The following is a 10702-nucleotide window of genomic DNA, read 5'->3' on the forward strand; positions in this document are numbered from 1 at the left end:
AAAAAACGGAACCCATCTCCCTTCCCAAGTTCTCAATTTTCATCAAAGATCCCCTCGTTCTTTTTTTAACCTATTTTCAGAACTTTCACTGATGTTTATTTTGCTCACCCTTGTTTCCGTGCAGCTTCCAAGTCCTGAGAAATTAAACAAAAGCACGTTGTTCTCTGTTCTCACTTACATTTTCTGTACGAACACCTGTTACTTGGACTATTGCGGCAGGTTCCCCATTGGCTTCCACATCCCCCCTTCTATTAATCATTGATAATATCTGCTATCAGAGATTATAATTTTGTCACCAGCAGGCCCCCAGATGCTTAAATGCTTTACCGTGCCCGAAATCTCAGTGCTGTTGTTTGGTCCACAAAACCATCTGTACTCTGGCCCTTACAGACCATTCATTATCATTGTTGTCCCTGCTGTCCTTGTAGGACTATAGTGTGACTGCAGGTACCATTTCTTCTTTTTTTTTTTTTTTTAACTTTCTTTCTTTATTTTGAGAGAGAGAGTGGGCACACACACGGTAGAGAGAGAGAAGGAGAGAGGATCCCAAGCAGGCTCTATGCTGACAATGTGGAGCCTGACTTGGGGCTCAAACTCACAGACTGTGAGCTCGTGACCTGAGCCAAAATCAAGAGATGGACGCTTAACCCACTGAGCTCCCCAGGCGCCCCTACAGGTACCATTTCTTGAATGCTTACTCTCTAGCAGGCACAGCATAGAAGAAGACAGGTCAGAAAGGTTTTCGGTGCATTTTGGAGCCGTGTGACTGCATATTGCGTAGGGTTGGTGTGGGTGGAAGGAGACAGGGCTGCAGCAGGGTGTTGAGGCCAGACCGGGGACATCTTCTTAGACGTGCTAAGGAGTGTGAACTTTTCTTCTCTGAGCAATGAGGCAACAGCTAGAAGATTTTCAGGGACGAGTGTTGAGCTCGTGTTTTATGTGAGATCAGCAACGTGGGCTGTAGTTTGGGAGACGAGGGAGGGGGAGGGACCGGAGATGGGGTGGGGGGTTAGTTACAGGGGAGATGAGGGTCCAGTGAAGGTAGAGAGGGAGGGGAAGGGTGAGCAGATTGGAGATGTCCTAGGGAGAATTGATAGGACTGGGCGACCGCTCGCATGTGAATTTTGAGGGAATAGGAGCCGTGGAAGATGGTTCTCTGGCTTCTGGCTGGAGTGGCTGCAGAGGTTGGGGAGTGATGGTCTGGTTCTGTGGAGAGGCCGCGTGTAGGCGTTGGCAGTGGCAGGAGGGCTGTGATGAGGAGTCCGGCCTTGAACTTGAGTTTGAGGTACCCGTGGGATGGCAAGGTGGAGTGTGGCTGTGAGGGGAGAAGTCTATGGCGGGAAGACTGGCTGTGATGGTCCCTGGCTCCGGGCGGCGTTTCAGGTCATGGGAGTCGATGAGATTGAAATCGAGTAGAACACCAGGCAGAAGGTCTAGAAGGAAGCTTTATGAGTATGGCTCTAAGGAGAGAGCCTCGGGATGGGGACAGTGTTACGGTTGCTCACCAGTGTCTGAAGCTGTGGATGAAATGAGACTTGGCTGAATGGGTTTAGAGACAAAGAAGAGAAAATGTCTGAGAACCAGCCTCATTCACTTATCTTCCTTTGCAGCTTACTTCTCTGTACCTTGGCTTCTTATATCTATTCTTTTTGGATCTTTCATTTTCTTTTCCGCTTAAGGGAATGGCATCAGATTTTCATGACTCCCCCCCCCCCCCCCCCCCCCATACATACCGTGGTTCTGGAAAGCTTCTCTGACCCCACCAATTCCCACACTCAGTTGCCCTGAAGGGATTTCTCGGCACACATTCCCTTTGGGTTTCTTGCTCTTCTGACTTTCCGGGAGCTTTCCCTACAGGCTGGCTTTTCATCTGTTCTCAGCTTTATCTCACCAAGCAGATGCAGAGGCCTGACACCACGGACCACGTCTTCTGTCTCTCCGTGTTTCCCACCCTCCCTGATGGCTCCAGTGTCTTCCACGTGTTATAGCCACCCCTTGTGATTGACCTGTATTCCATTTAATTTTATTTTTTTTTAATTTTTAAAAAATGTTTGTTTATTTTTGAGAGAGAGAGAGAGACAGAGCATGAGCAGGGGAGGGGCAGAGAGAGAGGGAGACACAGAATCCAAAGCAGGTTCCAGGCTCTGAGCTGTCAGCCCAGAACCCAACGTGGGGCTTGAACTCACGAACCACAAGATCTTGACCTGAGCTGAAGTCGGATGCTTAACCGACTGAGCCACCCAGGTGCCCCAGACCTTTATTCCATTTTAGAAGACTGAGTATAAAGGTGAATAACTCAACGTTCTGTAAGGAGTTTTACCCATGCTTGTGCCTTGAACTAACTTGAAAGTACGTGCTTATCATGGGTTTGTAGGTAGGATGTTCCGTCTTTCCCCAAAAAAATGAAATTTGGCTGACAGGTCCACAAAATGCGGGCCGAAGTCTTGTCATTTTTTATTCTATTTGAAACTTTGAGAGGAGGAGAAGAGCTCTCCGACAGCTCCCCTGTGCCTACCCTTACTTCACACAGAGTGTATCTCCTGGCTTCTCTGGGTCCTGCTTCCTGTGTTTTTAGACAGCATTTTGCATACATTTGCACAGGCTGAATCTGGATGTGGCGAGAATTCCAGCCTGAGAAGCGAGGATTCTGGCTCATCCCGCCCTTCTCCTGACTTTCTGATGACCTCTGGTCAAGTGGCTTGACAGTCTTGTGTGTTTTTAACCCCCTCATCTGTTGAATGAGAACCAATACACTGGCTCCTGGCTAGTTGAAAGGCATGTCGTGAGGCCACACGAAATGAAGGCCTTTGAGGTTCTTAGAACAAAAGCCTCATGCACATGATTTCGTAAGAGCTGCAGAAGGAGGTGAGGCTCCGGACAGCCCCATTTATGGCCCACGGGTAAGCAGTTCTGACGCCAAGGATGTAACATCTGCTGTGACTGGGTTCCCATGAAAGAATTCTCCTTCCTTATTCCCAGGGGTCAAGGGTGACAAGTGGGATGCTTTGCCAAAGCCTGATGAGACTTCCAGAATTTAAACCCATCCTCGTCATGGATGAGGAGAGCAGCATACCTTTATTTTTAAAGGTGGAGGGCTGTCAAAGTGAAACTCACGTTTACTTGTTAAAGAAACTGAATGTTCGTAGGCAGCAGATAATTCATAGGACACGTTCTAAACTAGAACATCTGCTCAGTGTATTAAACAAGTTCGTTGCTTACTCACTTTCTATTGTACGGTGGATGGTTGTTATCATCCCACCTTACTGCGCTCGCCTAACGCCATGCCTCACATACAGAGATGGTCAGTGTTTCCATGAATGCCTTTTTAGGTGGTGTAGGAGAAGATCCTAGAAGTCATCCAGAAAGCACTTTTATTTTAATACCTATGGGAAGTTGTTCGAAGCTCATTGGACATCCCCTAAATGAGGAATGAGATGAAAAGTTAATGACAGAAAAATTTGTGACCTGCTGACCTATATCAAGTGGCAGAGGGGTTTGATGGCATTTATTGACATGGGTTAATACCGGATCAGAAATGAAGGGAACTCACAGAGTTTAACGTCGTTGGAACAGGGGTTGTGACGTGAGATCTGTAGTCATGACTTTGGGTCAGGGGCCAAAATTTGAATTCCTTGCTCAACCTGGAAGTTGGCTTAGTGGCATAATCATAATCATACAGGTGCACTTCCTTGGTTTTCTGCCCTTATAGTCAGACTGTGGCCTAAGCACGGTGGACTTGGTTATGCTCGTAGGCTAGATGGCAAATGGTAGCAACCTCCACAGAGTAAAAGTCTCACTGGCAGGAGGTGGGATGACATGAAGGCAGAGAGAGGTGAGGAAACAGGTGCTAAAGTCCTCATCTCCTAAAACGGGGGACTGAGATAGGCTTGTTAAAAGTTGGTGGCGTTCCAGAGTTGTGCCATCTTGCCTTCCTACCGTTGGCGCGTGAGAGTTCCAGTTGCTTCGTATTTTCATCAATACGTGATACACTCAGTCTTTTTCATCTTTGATATTCTAGTAAGTGTATAATGGTGCCTCACTGTGCTTTCACATTGTAGTCCCCTGGTGGCTAATGATGTTGGGTATCAAGTCATGTTTATTTGATGTCCTTACATGTTCTTGGGCAAGGTACAGAACTCCTGTATTAATTCTAGTAACTTTTTTATGGCATGCATCGTTTTTTTTTTTTTAATGTAGACAGTCATGTTGTCTGTGAACAAAAACAGTTTTGCTTCAGTCAAGGAAAAAAATGGGTGGAGACACCAATGAAGACTTGAGTACTTCGCATTAGGAAGGTAATGAGAAGAATTAAAACGGTATGCTGGAAAATCCTATCATGAATCAAGAATGAGGCATTGAAGCATGTGATCAGGTCATGGAGATGACCACCAAGAAGCCGAAACAGAAAATCTTGACAACGGTTGTCTTGGTAGAATTGTGGCAGGAACAGGAAAATGCAGAGGCGGAAGCGGTCGTGGTCATGAAGTTTTCTGTCTCACTTGGTACATTACCTTGCATGTGCCTTTCTGTGATAAATCATTGGTATGTTGCGAATTAGAACACAGAGGTAAAAAGTAACATGAAGAAACTGAAATGGGTGGAGTGTAAGAACTGAACATTGTAAGAAATGCCGGAGGAAACCGTCAACGATCGGAAAGTTGTATAAGGGAAGGAAGCACCCTCGCATAACCAAGCTGTCGAATACCTAGCATTTACCTGGGTACTCAGTACATTCGAGGTACTTTCTAAACAATAAACATGCATGAACTTGTTGAATGTTCATAGCGACCCGTGAGGTAGGTACAGTTACCATTTTGTAAGTGAGGAAACCATGGAGCAGAGATACTAAGTACGGTGTTGGAGGCCACACAGCCAGATTTCAGAGCCAGGTGGTCCAGTTCCAGAACCATCCCTCTGGATCAGGTCTCATGGAGGACGATGGGCCTGACACCCCCCAGTGCATTGGGTGCGCAATCCTTAATGCCACCATGGCTCGTTCTCTGAAGTCTTCTAAAGAGGTCCCTAACTTTAATTCACTCGCAGTTCAACAGATGTGTCATTGCCTGTTAACACAGTTCTCGCTGGTAGGATTATTCCTTTCTAGCCGGGGAGGGCAGTATATAATTTGTAATTAACATATGGTGTATAATTTAACACATAACTTTAATAAGTTCATTAGTGCATTTTGTACACGTGTAATATATGATATTTACTCGTGTAATCTAATACAAGATGCTGTGGAGAAAATCTAAAGCGGGACAAGGCGTGGAGTAGAGATAGCGGTGGGAGGGGGGTGTTCTTCTCCAAGGGAGGTCAAGGAATTCCTATGAGCACTGTCTTAGCTCCAGCTGCTATAACAAATGTAGCACCACTGGGCGGCCTCAATGCAGACATTCACTTCTTTCAGTTGTGAAAGCTGCAAGTCCAAGATCGAAGTGCTGGTAGGTCCGCTGAGAGCCCACTTTGTCCTTTGTAGGTGGCCGTCTTCTCGTTGTATCCTCACGTGGCAGAGAGGAAGCCTCCCTCTGCTGCCTCTTCTTACAAGGGCACTAATCCCATTCACCAGGGCTCCACCCTCATGACCTCATGACCTTGCAAACGCCTTACCTCCTAGTACCATCACGTTGGGGTTAGAATTTCAAGGTAGGAATTTGCGGGAGAGGCACAAACATTCAGTCCGTAACAAAGTTCTGCACGAAATAGACGAGCACACTACACAGTGTTTGGAGGAAAGCATTTCAGGCAGAAGGAACAGAAAGTGCAAAGCCCTGAGCTAGGCAGAGTTCCTCGTGTGAGTACTAGGTGGAAACCGGTACCTCCAGAGCTGAGGGAATGGAAGGGAGAACCCGGGGCCATGGCAGATAGAGTCTCCTACACGTGACCGTGACTTTGGGTTTGAATTTTGTGTGATGGGAAGTCCTTAAAGGGTTGAGAAAAGGAGAAGGACGTTAAAAAAGAACATTCTGTGTCGTCTGTCATGAAGAGGCAGTGTGTTTCCAAACTGATGGCGTTTCGCTGGTCAGTGAAAGTTTGCATGAAGGATTTGCTAGAGAAGTCTGGTCCTCTGTGGACAAGGGAAAATTCCACATTCGCAGTTCTCCCATATGCGTTCCTTAAAGGTGATTTATTGACCTGGAGGGTAGTTAAGTGTGCCTACATAGAGATGGTGACTCATGGTACTGTTACTGATTGCCTTCTAGGTGGAATAAAGTGCATATGTTTAAGCACCGTTAAAAAATTGTGTTTCACCTGACGGTCGATGGGGAGAGGTGGATGGGGGAGGGGCTAAATGGGTGATGGGGATTAAGGAGCAAGGGCGCTGGTTGTGATGAGCGCTGGGTATTGAATGTAAGTGAAAAATCACCAAATTCGACACCTGAAAGCAGTATTACATTACATGTCAAGTAACTAGAATTTAAATAAAAACCTTAAGTTAAAAAATGTGTTTCTGGGCTATAAAGGAATAATTGCAAGGATATACTCGTGGACTGATGTGCGTATGGAGAGGTACATGTTTTTGAAGGAAGGGTTTAACCTGAATTTAAAATATTTGGATAAATGGAAATTCTAGATATCCAAATACATTCATTTTTTTTCAATGAAATGAGAAAAAATATCAACCTTTTTTTTTTGCATCCTCATGCATGCTTTTTTATTATAACCATTCTGGGTGTGAGGGATCATCTTACTGATTTGTGGTTTTGATTTGCAGTTCCCTAATTATTAGTGATCTCAAGCATCTTTTCTTATGCTCATTGGCTACTTGTATATTTTCCTTCGTGAAATGTCTGTTTAGATCCTTTACCTATTTTTAATTGGGTTGTCTTTTTATTATTAAGTTTTAATCCTTGTTAAGACATTCTAGATACAGGTGCTTAACAGATGCATGATTTGCAAAAGTAGACTCCCATTCTGTGTGTTTGTCTTTTTGCTTTTTCATGATGTCCTGTGAAGCATTAAATTTTTTTATAAAATTTCTTTTAAAGTTTATTTTTTTATTTTTAATTTTTTTAATGTTTTATTTTTTTGAGAGTGAGAGAGACAAGAGTGTGAGCAGCAGAGAGAGAGAGAGAGAGAGAGAGAGAGAGAATCCCAGGCAGTCTCCATGCTGTCAGTGCAGAGCATGACGTGGGACTTGAACCCACAAATGGTGAGATCATGACAGCCAAAATCAAGAGGTGGATGCTTAACCCACTGAGCCACCCAGGTGCCCCCGAAGCATTAAAGTTTTTAATTGTGATGAATCTAACCTATTTATTTTTTCTTTGGTTGCTTGGGCTTTTGGTATCCTACCTAAGAATCCTCTGCCAAATACAAGGTCACAGATTTATATCTGTATTTTCTTCTAATTGTTTTATAGTTTTAGCTCGTACAGTTTGGTTTTCAGTCCATTTAGAATTAATTTTTGTATATCGTATGGAGTAGGGTTCCAGCTTCATTCTTTTGCATGTAGATATCCGTGTGTCCCATTAACATTCGTTGACAAGACTATTCTTTCCCCACTTAGTTGTCTTGGCACCGTTGTCCAAAATCAATTCCATCATCTATAAAAGGGTGTATTTCTGAACTCTCATTTCTGTTCCATTGATCTATGGGTCACTTCTTAATGCCAGTACCAACTCTATTGCTTCCTGTAACTTTGTCATCAGTTTTGAAATCAGAAAATGTGAGTCTCCCAACTTTGTTCTTTTCCAAGACGGTTCTTTTTTTCCAAGATTGTTTTGGTTCTTCTGAGTCCCTTGAGTTTCCATATGAATGTTAAAAGCAAACGGTCGCCCATTTCTTTGAAAAGGGATTTTCACAGGGACTGGATTGCATCTGTAGATCGGGAAGTATTGCCGTATTAACAAGATTAAGTTTTGCAGCCCTTAAATAGAGAGTGCCCATTTATTTCACTCTAATTACCTTTAAAAAAAAATTTACCTGTTATCATTATAACACCTTACAAAATTTACGGATTTTATTTACTTACATACTCATTTCAAAAAGAATTTGAGGTGGCTGACCAGATTGCTTATGAATATAATAGGGTAGAAACAATTGAGGAAACCTGGGGGAGGGGAGGCAAGAACCAGGAAAATAAGACCGAAAGAATAAGGTTAGTGAATAAACACGTGCCTCAGCGTATTGAGTATTTGCTAGTTGGGATATCACTTTTGTCCCAGGCTTTCCCGTGGCTGGCTTTTAGCATTTGATATGAGCTAGTATAGAACCAAATGTAAAGAAATAGAAACCTGGAGGCATAAACTGTCACCTTTCTCCCATGCTCAGCTGTTATGGACACCTATGCGAATAAACCTTGGCTTTTCTTTTAAATCTCCGGAAAATAGTTTCTTCCTCTCACGTCCACCATTTCCAGTGGGAAGTTCATGGACCTGCCCGCTTACTGCAGAGAAGTGCCCCAGGTCGCTGTCCTGTGTCTTGTGCACACTACATTCCAAGGAAGAGAGAGGCTTTTTCCCCAAACTCAAGTGCAGACACCCTTATGGTAGAAAAGAATTAGCCTGGGTTGACGGAAAGTCTTTAAACTTCCCTTCTCCGGTGTTTTCCACTCTTTTAATTTTTCTTTTTAATGTTTGTTTATTTTTGAGACAGCACGAGCAGGGGAGGGGCAGGGAGAGAGGGAGACACAGAATCCGAAGCAGGCTCCAGGCTCCGAGCCATCCGCCCAGAACCCAACGCGGGGCTCGAACCCGTGAACGGCGAGATCATGACCTGAGCCGAAGTCTGCTTAACCGACTGGCGCCCCCAGACGCCCTACTTTCCACTGTTTTAATGTTTCATGTTCTTGCTCCAAAACAGGAAAGAGCCTTCCGCACCTCTGGTCCTTACCCACGTACACTTTGGTGATGATTTTATCCCAAGGGAGGTGTTCCCTTAGCAACCAACTTACCAGCTCACTCAGTTAACTTACTTCCTATCTGTAATCAATACTCATTAGTGCTGAATCACTTCTTTGCTTTCCCTTGCTGTATTTTTTTTCCTTAATTTATTTTTATTGAAATATAGTTGACGTACAATATTACATTAGTTTCAAGTGTATAACGTAGCGATTGGACAATTACATACGTTACAGAATGGTCACCATAATAAGTCTAGTTACCATCTGTCACCGTACAAAGTAAGGACAATATTATTGGCTGTATTCCTTCTGCTGTACTTTATACCCCCCTGACTTATTTCTTTTATAACTGGAAGTTTATATGTCTTAATCCCCTTCGCTTATTTTGCCCATCTGCTACCCCTCCCCTCTGACCATCAGTGCTCTGTGTTGATGAGTCTATTTCTGTTTGTTTTGGTTTTGCGATTTCACATACACATGAAATCGTATGGTACTTGTTTTCCTCTGACTTCTTTCACTTAACACATGCCGTTGAGGCCCATCCATGTCGTCACAAATGGCAGGATTTCATCCTTTTCTTATGGCTGAGGAACATTCTAATGCACCTGTACATCGCGGTTTCTGTATCCATTCACCTGTTGGTGGACACTTGGGTTGTTTCCATATCTTGGGTATTGTAAATAGTGCTGCAGTGAACCTAGGGGTACATATATGTGTTTGCATTAGTGTTTTTGTTTTCTTCGCCTAAGTACCCAGAAGTGGAGTTACTGGGTCATGTGGTAGTTCTGTTTTTAATTTTTTGAGCAACATCCAGACTGTTTTCTGTAGTCGTCGGACCAGTTGACATTCCTAGCACCAGTGCACGAGGGTTCCCTTTTCGCCACATCCTCACCAGCCCTTGTTATTTTTGGCCTTTTGGTAATAGCCATCCTGACAGGTGTGAGGGGATATCTCCTGCACTTTGGGTTTGCGTTTCCCTGACGATTAACGATGTTGAGCATCTTTCCAGGTACCTGCTGGCTGCCTTTGGAAAAATGTCTTTTGAGTTCTTCTGCCCATCTAACTGGATTATTATTTTCTTCTCTTCCCCCTCCCCCTGTGTCTCCCCCTCCCCCTTTTCCTTCTTTGTTCCTTCTCTTTTGCTACTCATTTCTGTGAGTTCTTCATATATTTTGAATGTTATCCCCTTACTTAATACATGACTTGCAAGTACCTTCTATTCGGTAAGTTGCCTTTTTATTTTGTTAATGGTTTCCTTGGCTGTGGAGAAGCTTTTTAGTTTAATGTCTGTTTGATGTTAGTTTGATGTTTGTTTTTGCTTCTGTTGCTTTTGCTTTTGGTGTCAAATTCAAAAACTCATTGCCAAGACCTGTATCTGCCTTTGTTTTCTTCTAGGAGTTTCATGGTTTTAGGCCTGTGTTCAAGTGTTTAATCCATTTTGAGTTAACTTCTGTGCGTGATGTAAGATAAGGGTCCCGTTTCATTCTTGGCATGGGATGTCTAATTTTCCCAGCATCATTTATTGAAGAGACTGTCCTTTCTTCATGGTATATTCTTGGGCTCTGTCTCGTAATTAATTGACCATATATTCCTTTGATAATTTCTGGGCTCCCTATTCTGTTCCATTGATCTATCAGTACTCTGTTACTGTACTGTTTTAGCTACAGTAGCTTTGGAATGTAGTTTGAAATCAGGAAGCACGATGCTTCCAACTTTGTTGTTCTTTCTCAAGATTGCTTTGGGGTATTTTTATGGTTCCATGCAAATTTTAGATTTTTTTTTGTCCTATTTCTGTGAAAAATGCCATTGGAATTTTAATAGGGATTGCATTGAATCTGTGTATTGCTTTGGGTAATATGA

The 10702-nt window shown here is 43.5% G+C and overlaps 1 protein-coding gene across 1 annotated transcript in view; it reads left to right on the forward strand.

The window, feature by feature from the left end:
* The window catches only part of PIP5K1B (phosphatidylinositol-4-phosphate 5-kinase type 1 beta), a 293079-nt gene that overhangs the window by 12376 nt on the left and 270001 nt on the right, over window positions 1–10702 (forward strand). The gene's annotated exons all lie outside the window — the stretch shown is intronic.

The sequence above is a fragment of the Puma concolor genome, chromosome D4 (assembly GCF_028749965.1).
Source record: "Puma concolor isolate L17-30 chromosome D4, mPumCon1.1.hap2, whole genome shotgun sequence".
NCBI lineage: Eukaryota > Metazoa > Chordata > Mammalia > Carnivora > Felidae > Puma > Puma concolor.